At 41.7% G+C, this 14,441-nt stretch overlaps 1 long non-coding RNA gene across 1 annotated transcript in view; it reads left to right on the top strand.

Moving 5' to 3' along the window:
* The window catches only part of LOC144637879 (uncharacterized), a 28,936-nt gene extending 14,562 nt beyond the window's left edge, over positions 1-14,374 (top strand). The window contains exons 4-5 of the long non-coding RNA XR_013567814.1: positions 6,322-6,387; positions 14,302-14,374. This is a non-coding gene — a long non-coding RNA (uncharacterized LOC144637879). The remainder of the gene's footprint in view (positions 1-6,321; positions 6,388-14,301) is intronic.
* Positions 14,375-14,441: the final 67 nt, after the last annotated feature.

Here is a 14,441-nt window from a genome sequence, read left to right as displayed (position 1 = left end):
CTCGGGATAAACTCATTGTAGATCTTCTCAGCAGCAGTGCGGGCCGTCTTATTACGCGTTGCATAGGCTTGGGCATATTTGGTAACGTTGTCAACAATCAGTAGTACATATTCATATCCACCTTTGCTCTTGTCTAGATGCAAGAAATCAATGGAAACCACTTCAAATGGTGCTGATTTCATCAGATGCATCATAGGTGCTTTCGTGACTGTGTTTGGTTTCTTCTGTTTGATACATCTGCAACGTTGTGTCACAAAATGCTCTATGTCACGGTACATATGTGGCCAGTAGAAGTGGGACCTTGCAAGTTCTGCGACTCTCTCCACCCCAAGGTGTCCCATCTCTGTGTGCAGTTCTTTTAGTACCATTGGGATGAAGATGTGTGGCAGGACTAATTGTATCTTAGAGCTTGTTCTTCGACGCAGTATACCATGTTCGTCAACTTCTAGTTTCTTCCATTCTCTCATAAGCTTGGCAACTCCATGGGGTTCATTCTTCAGTTGGCCACCACCCGGTTTGATCCCATGTGTCTTGTAGTAAAGCACGCGGCGTATAGCACTATCCGAGTGCTGCGCCTCCTTGAGTTCACTAGGGCTGAATGGTTTCAGGTTAAGGTCCTTTAACGTGGGTTCAGGAGTTGTCATGTCTGCGGCAATTGCCATAACCCATGGGATTGTGCCTTTTGCCTGTTCCCTAACTGCTTCCACGGTTGCTGCAAGGACATCTTTGGGTATTTCTTCTGTACAATCTCTCATATATTTGTCTATGTCCAATGGAATTTTTGACAGAACATCCGCATCAACATTAGTCTTGCCCGGTCGGTACTTGATTGTAAAGTTATAGTCTGCTAACTCGGCTACCCAGCGATGCCCCGTGGCATTCAACTTTGCTGATGATATCACATACGTTAACGGGTTATTGTCTGTGAAAACGACGAAGGATGGGGCATAGAATAAGTAATCCCTGAATTTTTCAGTAATTTCCCACTTTAGGGCCAAGAATTCTAATTTTCCTGAGTGCAAGTGATAGTTCCGTTCCGCGGGCGTCAATGTCCTTGAGCCATAGCAAACAACTCTCAACTTTCCCCCTTGTTCTTGGTAGAGTACCGCCCCAAGCCCTTCACTTGAGGCATCCGTGTGCAGTACGAATGGTCGTTCAAAGTCAGGGTAAGCCATTACCCCTGGCTGCATTAAAAGTTCAATTAAGAAGCTTAGTCGCTCTTGGTGTCTTTCATTACACAGAATTTTGTGATTTGACGACAATTGTCCTTTCGATGTCGGCAACTTCCACTTGGGGTGCTCTTTCTGTCCTTTAGCTCTGCTGGGCTGTTCACTGCATTCTCTGACTGAGAGTAGGTCATACAGGGGTTTGGCTAATCTGGAGAAGTCGCGAATATATTGGCGGTAATAGCTAATGAAACCCAGGAGTTTGCGCAATTCACCAACAGTTCCTGGTTTAGTTTCCTTAAGGGCTGCCACTGCTGCAACGTCCGCTGAGTCCATCGTGTAGCCATCCGCTGAGACTATTCTGCCTAAGTAACGAACACGGGGCTTAAACAACTCACATTTCTTTGGCTTTAGCTTGATACCATACTCCTGCAAACATCTAAGTACCTGCTGCACATTGTCTACATGCTCAGAAAATGTTCTACTGTACAATAGGACATCATCAAGATATGGAATACATATTTCATCACGAAGACCCTCCAGGCATTTCTCCATGTACCTCTGGTAAGCCGCCGGTGCATTTTTAAGGCCAAAAGGGATGCGGTTCCACTGGTATAAACCCCAAGGGGTGATGAACGCCGTTAGATGTCGGTGTTCTTCTGCTACAAATCCCTGGTGATATGCCTTTCCTTGGTCTAACACTGAGAAGTAAGTGTTCCCACTGAGACTATTCAGGATGTCTTGGATGCGAGGGATGGGCTGGCGGTCATCCTCAGTTTTGCTGTTTAACTGCCTATAGTCGACACATAGTCTTAGACTGCCATCTTTTTTTCTCACACACACCACTGGGGAAGAGTAGGGTGACTTTGAGTCGCTTATCCAACCACGATTGAACATATCCTGCAAGTGTGACTTTACCTCTTCGTACAAGGGCTTTGGAATTGAATTGTATGTTTTTTTTACTGGGACGTCATCTCTCAGGTTGATTTCTAATTTCAAGTGTTCCGCACATCCAATGTCACCATCATCTGTAGCGAAGGCCCCGGACTCTTCCCTCAACATTCCCTTGACAATCACCTGTTGCTCACTTGACAAATGGCTCAAATCAACTGGGGGAGTCCACTGTGCTTCACCTTGTTCTGGCTGACTTGGTCCCCACTCATAACTGGTTGCCTCACTCCGAGTTTCACCTTCCTCTTCCTCTTGTTTCTGTTCAGCTTCGACTGGCAGTGGCGTGACGGATTGCACTAACTGTATAGTGCCAAGTTCTGTCCGCCTACGTAAGGTCATCTCTCGCTCAGTGTTGTTGCATACTGGAACATACATTCGGCTCGACGACCCGGGGGGAATTCGGTGAAGACAGCCTTTAACTTCTAGCCCCTCAGGCCACGTCCCTTCTTCTTTGGGCTCAAACACAACAGGCAAATCTTCTTCCAATAGTCCAAAGTGTACTTGACATTTGACTCTCACAGTCTCTCCTGGTGGGACACTTATGTCTTGTCTGCCAACTCTGAGCATGCTAGTGTCAGCCTCGTCATCCATACTTTGGATGAAATTAACCAGCGCTCTCGCTTCGCCCTCTTTCACAGATGGGAACGAGTCATTCACTATTCGGGGAAATAGGCTGGTTTTGTTGGGGCTACTACTCCACTTAATGACCTCTTCAATGACGTTAAAGCCAATGATGGGATACTCCTGATTATCTTCATTTCCTATTAGTATGGGTACTGTCAATGGCTCCGAGTACCCGTCCTCCCCAGCCAACTGGAACTCTACCTCAATCCACCCATCATATGCAATTTTCGTACCATTCACGGCCTGGAGATTTTTTTCATCTTCCCCCAGTAACTCACTTATGTCTCTTACTGGCTCATCTGGTAGATTGATTTCTTTCCAATACTTTGACACAACACAAACTTGAGCTCCAGTATCCCACAGGGCATCCACTTTTCTCCCTTGGACCAAGCAGGAAACTACACATTTTCTTCCCACTAGTTTGGTGGGTTTAGAACGTTGTCTTGGAGTTAGGTGTGAAGGGAACGAGGTTTTCAGTGTTTCAACACCTGCCTTAGACCCCCTTTCCCTCAGTTCAACTTCACTGATGGCTTGACATAGTTTCTTATGCTTCTCCCAATATTCCCTCTGACAAACTTTTGAACAATAGTGGCTAGTATGGCATTGTGAGCATCGCAAGTATTGATGGGCCCAATCCCCTCCTTTTTCCACAGTTCATGCATTGTTGGGACTGCTCATGAATCTGGCGGGCTGCTCCTTGTCCCGTGGGGGCAACCCTGGTCTGTTTCCCTGGGGGTTTGCTGAGTTATAGCCCCTTCGGCTTGACCTTTGGCATTGGTAACTGAAGTGGCCAGCATCACCACAGTTGAAACAATGGTTGCAACGAAAGCCCCTTCCTTGTCTCTCACAATTCCAGCATCCTCTAGGGCGAATCCTCCCTTGCTCTACAGGGTTGTACTGCGGCTTGGGGCTAGCGCGGCTTTGTTGTTCCATACCCTCCCGGATAGCAGCCAGTTCAGCTTTCAACTCTCTAACTTCAGTAAGAAGGTTAACTTTTGGTGGCTTTTCTGGGGTTTTACCTTCAACTGAGGCATGGCTGTCATCATGGGTGGCCAATTGAGCTACAAGCTGTGTGGGGGTCCGATTTGTGGGTTGGTCATGACGGGAACCAAGCTTCTGCATTCTTTCTGTTTCATTACTAACTGCTGTATTCAATTTCTCAAAAAGTTCTTCATCTTCTACTTGGGTGTTTTGCAAGCAGGGTTTTATCTCCATTTTAATGCTATCATTCCGTAACCCAGTTAATAATGAATGCAGAAACATGCACTGTACCAGCTTTGGGTCATACTTCAAATCAGATCCTGCTTCTTGAGATGCAAACAGTACCTTCTGCTTTAGATCAAGGTGGCGAACAAGAAAGTCCTGAGGGGTCTCTCCTGTACTGCCGAACTGAGCAGTTGATACATTTCCGTAGCCCCCCTTTCTTGATAATGTGACCGGAGTATTTTACGTAATCTGGCAAGTTCTAAATCGGGCCTACCTTCCAAGTAGCTTCTCAATCTAAGGCCTGGATTGATGGCTCGAATAACGGTCTCGACAATTTCTTCTTCTTTATAGCCCCGTTTTAATCCAGCGTTTATTTGGTGAGCCAAACTGGTAAAGCTCAAGCGGTCTTTCTGACGTGAATCTCCAATCTGTCCCGATATTTTAAATTCCTTCCTGAACGGTGGGGTCGCTGTGGTTTCTTCTAGGCGTAACTGTGTTTGTACTTGACTTGATGGCAGACTTCCGATCCTCCTGTTCGGTTTTCACACCACTCTCTTGTTCACTCTTCGCGTCCTTTGTTGCAGGTTTCTTCTCTTTAATTGATTCTCTGAGATTCGTTAATGCCTCAGTTCCAAGTTCCTCGCCGTCTCTTTTACTTCGATGTGTAGCCCCGCACATATTTCTCGAAGACTCGCTTCGCTAAGCTGACAAATTGCTGTTCTCACCTCTATCTGAATCTCTTCGACGACTTTCGACATTTCGATGGCTTCTTTGTCACGTCGGGGTCACCAAATGTTACACTTTACTCAATCTCGCTCAGGTACTACTTCAAAACTACAATAACAACACGTTTTCTCATCGATCCTCGCTAGGTTTTTCGCCAACACGTGGGATTTTCCGATCCCATAATAATATGTCACTTGGGGTTGGGCCCAGTCCCTCTCGTTCTACTTGCTACAAAAGCATGTTGTCAATAGAGCATATTTTAAAGATTTTAATTTTAACGCCCTGTCGGCTTCAACAACCCGCCACAGACACTGTGATTTTATATATAATTAGCTTTTAGTTAGTTTATTTTAATCATCTAATATAGTAACAGTTCTAGTTAATAATTAATTAAATGATAATTTTTTTTTATTTGTTTATTGACACACAAAGAACACTACTTACTTAACAAATACATACACTACTTACGATGCTAATTACAAGACATTACTTATTACAATATTTAAATATACATTTTCTTTTTAAATAATAATATCGCAATAACCAAATGATAATTTTACTGTAAATATAAGAATTGTAATTTTAGATATTTTATTTGTAATTTTAATCTTAAATTTAAATACACGACCCCACAAGCTTTTAGCTTTTATTATTATCGTGTGAAAATAAAGTTTTATCTATCTATCTATCTATCTATCTATCTATCTAATACATCTGGACAATATTTTGAACATTCTCTAGTAAAAAAAAATTACATAAAATTTCACTAAGCGTTGTCCTTGGCTTCGCCGTCGTCTGATTGCGCACAACTAGAGAGTGATAAAAGTACAAGGATATATTCCCTGGTGCTGGTCTTTTGAAAGGAAACGAGCCTTAACTCCGACCGTGTAGATGACTCGGTGAAGCCCAATAATTTCGTAGTGTAATATATGTAATTGTAAGTGTACGTTGTAGTCGGGTTGTAGTAACTGTAATTATCGTTCGATGTAATTTTTTCTTCCCTTTCATTGGCCGAGGGCCCACCACGTGATCTGCAAATAACTGCCTACAAATAACGGTCTGATCGTGCGCATTAGCGTCTAACAGTGATTTTGCTACAAATAATATTTTGTCATGCGTAGTTGTGTCCACTTCTGAGAAAAAATGGCAGCTAGTTTACCAGAGATGAAGAAGTGCGGTTTGATTTTTCCACTAGGCCCGAAAAAAACAGCGAAGCTACAAAGAAGGCAATGGAATCTCCTCTTATTGTATTTTGGCAATATCTGAAAGAAAGAGAATTGGATGACGACCAGCTTGTATTATCGAAGGCGAAGTTACACTTTCGTCTGCATTAATTCAGCAAGAAATAGTACGGCTTCCACGCAGTTCCCAAAGATACTTTGTGCGAAACAAATTCAGTGATCGAATGATAAAACAATTATTGAACTCGGTTCTCGCAAAATATCGTAATTTGTCAGTGTCTCGCAGATCAATTATTTGCCTCAGCCTTCGGCTTCGACAAATAATTGATCTGCTCGCCACTTACAATCACGATATTTTGCTCAACCTCGTCCAATAACTGTTAAGTGTATGAAATTGAATTTAATAAATTAAAAAACGTACATAGAATACAGTTCGGGTTACTAACCTGAGTTTTTTTTGTCTACAGAGATCTTTCTTACAACAGAATTCAAAACTTACCAAACCAAATATACAATGTGCTTCTAACAGTTCTGTACGTATGTTAAGTAAATTGTTTACTAAGACGAATAACAACAATATCTTTATGGATTCGTTTTTTATTAATTGCACTTTTATTCTGTGATCATTGCCTGATGGTCCGTTTATCAATTTGAAAACTTTAAAAAGCGAGCTTTTAAAGGATTTTTTTTAATTTATGTGAACAATTCAGGCGCGGATCCAGACCGGTTTTTACCGTTTTACGGAAATCGGTGAAGTTTTATATTAGAAATAACTATTTTTTAGTGTTTATCATAATTTCCAAATCTAAACATCCAAGAAACAAATAATTTGTTATCATCCTGTCCGAAAATACCCGGAAATGGCACTTTAGGGAGTCAGAATCCTTTTTTTTTTGTTGGGGGAGCATGCTCCCGGACCTGGAGGCTCGCGCTTTTGGCGCTTCTGTCATCTAGCCTGCGTAGCTGGCGGTATTGTTGGGTTTCAAGGCGCCCACCAGCCAGCGGAGAAGCCGCTCAACGAGCGGTGCAGCCGCGAGTGGCTTGGGGAGGAGAAGTTGAAATGGTATTTCAGCTTCTCCTCCCCAAGCCTCGTTGTCGCGGCTTCGCCGCTTGCTGTTGGGCGTTTTAAAACCCAACACTACCGCTAGCTACGTAGGCTACTGTTATCGGGAAACAGTCATCATTTTTCCTGGATCCGCGCCTGCAATTATTTTAAAGCACATAACAAAACTGTATTACAATGCTTAAGAGGCGATGTCACTACGGGCGGTCCACTGGATTTCGGACTCCAGAATAGTTTTCCTTCATATATTTACCACAGGTACTACCATCTATCCTTACTACTAAAATACAGTTGAAATGATCAGAGAGTTTGTTTTCCTCGACTTTGGAGGATTTATCAATTACTAGGTTCAATAAGCAATGAAACGGCCATTTTTCATGTGTCGAAATACAGCATTTCAAACGTTCGTTAAAATTACTTCGCGCTTATAAAAGCCCCAAAATTTGTACAAATTCAGCCAATTTTTATCAGGTCTTACTCCTAATATATCATTTAGCTAACTTCCAATTCCAAATCGGAAGCGAACCACAATATTTATTGAACACCTTTAGTTATTTATGCGAACATCTCAAAAATATGTTCCCAAATCTTGCCGTAATTTTCACTTGTGGCACCTAGACGAGGCCTAAATTGCCATTCTACTTTTAGACTAAGAGTTATTCTTTCGATTTATGTAATAAAAATTGTGGCACAACGCGACTTTGAGGAAAAAAAATTCAAACGAATTCTTGGTATTTTCACCTATGAAGTATTGCGTGACAGACTTCACATTCCTTTACCGAGCCGTGTTCAGACACTTCATGTCAAGTTTCTCGATAGTTTTCGCCTCAATAGAGGGAAATCGTCCAAAAGTTCCAGAAATGGAAACAAAGTTTTCCTCCTTTTAGTTAATTGGCACCAAATATTTTGTTTCCTGACATTTCAAATATATAATAATGATCAGGCTCGTTCCATGATTTGCCACTCACCTTGTTGACCTTGTTCCTGTTGATGAAAAGTACGAGAATTCAATCGCGAAACTTTTGTGGTTGTCGTACGCAATCAAAAGTATGGTACTCAGTTACTTCATTGGTAGTAATGCTGTGGCAACTCTGTCTTAAAAAAGAGCCAATGACGAAAAGATACGAAGACTTACGAACGTAATACATTCGCTGACATTTGTGATCTTTTGAACATGACTCGGGTTGCGTTACCTTCCGTGGTGGTGGTAGTGGGTAGGGTGGGAAGGGGGGGGGAGGGGGGAATTACACCAGAAAATTTTGACGCCGCTCTACTCCAACGCACTGTAATTTAGATATGCCAATATAACTTCAAGGAACGCCATCAAAAGATCATATCCTATCAAAAGATCCGGCACCCAAAAAATCATAATTAGCTAGTACGTAGCCGATTTGGGTACTGTATCATCACTGCGTTATTGCGTCATTTAAACCGGCGGAACGCACCTTACCTAGGCTAACTTGAGCCGGAGTTCAAGCAGTTTCCAATATCCATCGTTTAGTAACAACAATATAGATTTTTTACAACAGCCATTAGGAAAATAAAAGACCCGTTATATTGGAAATTACACACACGCAAAAGCCATCGCAACATTGGATAAAAACTCTTTGTTGGCAAAACACCATATGCTTAACAACCATCAAATAGATTTGGAGAACGTCGAAATTGTTGACAGGTCAACGGCGTGGAAACAACGACTAATTCTTGAAGCTTGGCATTCTGTGCGAGTTAGGAACGCTATAAACGAACACATAGCACTACCAAACGTTTACAATAGCATTAAGAATTTATAGACTCATTAAGAATGCTCTAGAGACTTTTGTCGCACTCGGAAAGTTCATTTAGTTTTTATCACACATTCGTTACATATTTTAAGAAAAGGCAACAGTAGTGGCCGAAACGTCCAAAACAATATTTTTAGCCAGTGTCAACTTCTTAATTTGCTTTTTTTCTTTTTTTTACAAAATGTTTAACATGCCTGGCTACAACCCGAACTTTTTTAGAAATTACATATGCTGGGATATGTAAAGATGCCCAAGTAACAGTGCTGTAAACACATCCTGTGTCTGTTTTAATGAACGGTGGCCACAGATAAGGCATCCACAGCAAACACACGCAATGATACGTCATTTCAAGCTTTTAATAATGCTGTTCACGCTTAAAAATTAAAACACAAGTAGTTCTTATGTTTCTAATTGCTATATCAAACTTAATGCTATTAGCATAACCCAGCTGCCGTCTATTGGCAAACGTGCGATCTGACTGGTTACACAGATGCCTTCTATTTAACAATTAGACGCCGAGCTCGAGGTTTATATCGGCTGATAGTTGGCGAGGGACGAAGCCCCCAAGCCAACTATCTAAGTCGATAGATTTAGCATAACCCACTGACCGATCTATTTAACTCAGGATATCGCTAGAATTGATTTATTGAAGGTTTTGATTGATAAAATTAAGCAAAAACTAAGCGTTTGCTCCGAGAGCCGTCTACCGATCAAAAGACGGTCTGTTTGGTTATGCTAACGATCGGGGTGGGGCTCCATCAATTTTCCTCGCTGTACCATACGTACGTACGGATACGAAGGAACTGGGCAGAGAAGTTCTTCTGTAGACGCACATGGATGTAGCACAGCTCTAAACCAACCTACTATTCTAACAGATTCAGACCAGGGGCCTTACTCCCCACCGCGAGTAGGATGAGCTCTGGGAAAACCCAGAACCGGTGGCGTTCGCTTCCCAGAACAGGTAAAGATGTACCTCACCGCAAAATTTGAACTGGGAGAAAAACGGGTAGTAAGACTAGTAAGGCTGACCCCGACCAAGTAGCATTAAGCATGCGCAACGCACGGGACGGAAATAACGAGCGGCTGTTCAAAACAGAAGAGTCATGAAGAGTGGCTCACGAGGACCCAGATTACCGGCTTCTTTTCTCGTTTGGCGTCACGAAAGAGAACCCGCGGACAAGACGCTCCATTGAGAATGTACAGGAGCTAGTACAAGGATGAGAATGAAAACCTTGAAGCCTTTTTAGGGTACCGTAATGATTCGATTTAGTGCCCTCCTTCCAATAAGCGCCCCCTTCCGAATAAGCGCCCCCTTTCGATGTGTTTTTGTCAATAAGTGCCCCTATTCCAATAAGCGCCCCCCCCCCCCCATTATAATAAGCGCCCCCATTCTTATAAGCGCCTCTATTGTAATAAGCGTTCCTATTGTGGATAACTGTCTCTACTGAAGTCATCGACGTCGAATAGATAAACTCATCAACACTCACCGTACCGTACATGTATATATTTACTGCTAAAATGAACAATTCTTTTAAAAGTAACTAACCTTTCAACAATTTTTTACTTTTACAGTTTGTGTTTTTGTTAGTTATTTTAATATTTATTAAAGTTTTGTTTTGAACTTTTGGTTGTTTCTCAAAAAATTAAATAAGCGCCCTGTCTCGATTAAGCGCCCTCTCTTGAGGTGCCAAAAGTAAATAAGCGCCACGGGCGCTAAATCGAATCATTACGGTATCAGACCGCTGCAGTTGGATGTGTGAAATCGATGACAAACTCGGCCTCAAATATCCTGTATGTTTTGATGACTATGATATCCATCTGTGATTATTACAAAGGGGGAAAAATTGAGTCGTTTAACATCGCAATTTGACCGTTACCCGTCTAGACGAGCTTCGGCAAAAATTTTGTTGCTCGTCTAGTTATGCGTCCCTAGTATAAAGACGGGCACACTACGCGTTACCCGTCTAGACGAGGTACTTTTCGAAATGCGTCTTGAAAGACGGATAACGAAAGGAAGCTCGTCTAGTCACGTAATGCGTCTTGTGCCCGTCTTTATACTAGAGACGCATAACTAGACGAGCAACAAAATTTCTGCCGAAGCTCGTCTAGACGGGTAACGCGTCTCTAGTATAAAAACGGCCAATGTTAAAAAAGATGCTCAGCCATTTTGAAGTCTCATTTCGCTCCAAACATCGAAAAGCAGAGTTAGTTTGTCTCTTAAAGAAGTTATACAAGACTGCCAATGTTGCCAAGATACAGGCACAAGGCAGTAGCAATGGAATGCCAAACCTACTAATCGATACTTATATTTTGCTCACAAAAGACTACCTGCCTTGCTGCATAGCATACACAATTTCGTGATGGGTAGAATACGTTTAGTACCCGTAATAAATCTTAACATCAAAATTATGAAAAAACCTCAATGGGAAGCGACATTCATCTCCCCGCTAGATTGTGCGTCTGAAGGCTAAGGGAAGCGCTAACACTGAAAATCTTGTCAAAATAGTGAACTGAATCAGATTCCTAATTAACAATTAGACGGCAAACTCGAGGTTTCTACCGGCTGATAGTTGGCGAGGGGCGAAGCCCCGAGTTAACTATCAAAAGCCGGTAGAAACCAAAGTTGATTATTTGAATTTTTTGTTGAGCTCTGAGCGCGCGCACAAAGAGCCGTCTAACGATCGTTAGCATAACAACACAGACCGTCTTTTGGCAAGCTCGAGGTTTCTACCGGCTATCAAGCCGGTAGAAACCGAGGGCTAGCCGTCTAATTGTTTTAGCATAGCCCAGCTGTCGATCTATTAAACACAAAAGGTAGCTAGAGTTGATTATTTGAATGTTTTGTTGATAAAATTCCGCAAAAAAAAAAAAAAAACTGAGCGCGCGCACCAACAGCCGGCTAACGAACGATAGACGGCACCTGTGTAACCAATCAGATCGTGCGTTTTGCCAATAAACTGTAGCTGGGTTTTGCTACTGATCGGTTAAAACCTTCGATAAATCAATTCTGGCGATTTTCTGAGAATAATAGATCGTTCAGTAGGTTATGCTAAAACAACTTTGACGATAGAAACCTCGAGCTCGGCGTCTAATTGTTAAATAGAAGGCACCTGTGTAGCCAATCAGATCGCGCGTTTTGCCAATAGACGGGACGGCAGCTTGGTCTTGCTAATTAACAATTAGACGGCAAGCTCGAGGTTTCTACCGGCTGATAGTATCAAAAGCCGGTAGAAACCGAGAGCGAGCCGTCTAATTGTGTTAGCATAACCCACTGACCGATCTATTAAACTCAGAATATCGCTAGAATTGTTTTATTGAAGGTTTTGATTGATAAAATTCAGCGAAGACTACGTGCGCGCTCCAAGAGCCTTCTACGGATCGATAGTAGGCACCTGTGTAGCCAATCAGATCGCGCGATTACCAATAGTAGGTCAGTGTGGTTATGCTAACGATCGATAGAAGGCATCTGTGTAACCAGTCAGATCGCACGTTTGCCAATAGACAGCAGCTGGGTTATGCTAATAGCATTAAGTTTGATAGAGCAATTAGAAACATAAGTACTACTCGTGTTTTAATTTTTAAGTGTGAACAGCATCATTAAAAGCTTGAAATGACGTATCATTGCGTGTGTTCGCTGTGGATGCCTTATCTGTGGTCACTGTTTGTTAAAACAGACACGGGATGTGTTTACAGCACCCGGGGGGCTACTCCATATAACGGCCTATACGGGGAGGCTCCGCCCGAAAGGGGTACCTTTTTCAGGCTTCAGGTATATAAAAGGGTAGCGATTTCACAAGTTTAGGTATATGAAAGGGTATGAAAATCCGTCATTTAGGTTTTTTTAAAAGGTCAGTAATTAAAATATTTCGAACAGACGCACTTTATGACTGTATTATTTTAATTTATTAAGCGCTACATAAAAATGACAAAAAAACGTCCTGTTCTAAGGCTATGTCACGTGTCTTTTAGGTATATGAAAGGGGTACCTTTTTTCAGTAAAAGGCATACGAAAGGGGTACAATTTCTGTCCAAAATGGTATATAAAAGGGTAAGGGGTTAGAACTTGGGGCGGAGCCTCCCCGTATAAAACTTTTTTGAGTACCCCCCCAGGTTACAGCACTGTTACTTGGGGTAAAACACATCCCAGCATATGTAATTTCTAATATAACAGGTTTTTTTTATTTTCCTAATGGCTGTTGTAAAAAAGCTATGTTGTTGTTACTAAACGATGGATATTCTGTTTAGAAAACTGCTTGAACTCCGGCTCAAGTTAGCCTAGGTAAGGTGCGTTCCGATCCGCCGGTTTCAATGACGCAATAACGCAGTGATGATACAGTACCCAAATGGGCTACGTACTAGCTAATTATGATTTTTTGGGTGCCGGATCTTTTTATAGGGTATGATCTTTTGATGGCGTTCCTTGAAGTTATATTGGCATATCTAAATTACAGTGCGTTGGAGTAGAGCGGCGTCAAAATTTTCTGGTGTAATTCCCCCCTCCCCCCCCTTCCCACCCTACCCACTACCACCACCACGGAAGGTAACGCAACCCGAGTCATGTTCAAAAGATCACAAATGTCAGCGAATGTATTACGTTCGTAAGTCTTCGTATCTTTTCGTCATTGGCTCTTTTTTAAGACAGAGTTGCCACAGCATTACTACCAATGAAGTAACTGAGTACCATACTTTTGATTGCGTACGACAACCACAAAAGTTTCGCGATTGAATTCTCGTACTTTTCATCAACAGGAACAAGGTCAACAAGGTGAGTGGCAAATCATGGAACGAGCCTGATCATTATTATATATTTGAAATGTCAGGAAACAAAATATTTGGTGCCAATTAACTAAAAGGAGGAAAACTTTGTTTCCATTTCTGGAACTTTTGGACGATTTCCCTCTATTGAGGCGAAAACTATCGAGAAACTTGACATGAAGTGTCTGAACACGGCTCGGTAAAGGAATGTGAAGTCTGTCACGCAATACTTCATAGGTGAAAATACCAAGAATTCGTTTGAATTTTTTTTTCCTCAAAGTCGCGTTGTGCCACAATTTTTATTACATAAATCGAAAGAATAACTCTTAGTCTAAAAGTAGAATGGCAATTTAGGCCTCGTCTAGGTGCCACAAGTGAAAATTACGGCAAGATTTGGGAACATATTTTTGAGATGTTCGCATAAATAACTAAAGGTGTTCAATAAATATTGTGGTTCGCTTCCGATTTTGAATTGGAAGTTAGCTAAATGATATATTATGAGTAAGACCTGATAAAAATTAGCTGAATTTGTACAAATTTTGGGGCTTTTATAAGCGCGAAGTAATTTTAACGAACGTTTGAAATGCTGTATTTCGACACATGAAAAATGGCCGTTTCATTGCTTATTGAACCTAGTAATTGATAAATCCTCCAAAGTCGAGGAAAACAAACTCTCTGATCATTTCAACTGTATTTTAGTAGTAAGGATAGATGGTAGTACCTGTGGTAAATATATGAAGGAAAACTATTCTGGAGTCCGAAATCCAGTGGACCGCCCGTAGTGACATCCCCTCTTAAGTTACGTGTATATTATCTTTCTAATCATTTTATTCACTGATTACCAGATTGCTTCACAACAACATGATAAACTTTATTTCAAACGAGACTTTTGTGACAAATAATTTTTGGGTGCTGTAAGTATTGCCAGGTTAGGTTGTATATATTGATCAGACGTGCTAAATTTATTCTATGCCATCCTTCCTTG

The sequence above is a fragment of the Oculina patagonica genome, chromosome 2, assembly GCF_052425735.1.
Source record: "Oculina patagonica isolate OP01 chromosome 2, crgOcupat, whole genome shotgun sequence".
NCBI classification, from domain to species: domain Eukaryota; kingdom Metazoa; phylum Cnidaria; class Anthozoa; order Scleractinia; family Oculinidae; genus Oculina; species Oculina patagonica.
Note: the sequence above shows the minus strand (reverse complement) of the source record. Positions and strands in the feature narration are given on the sequence as shown.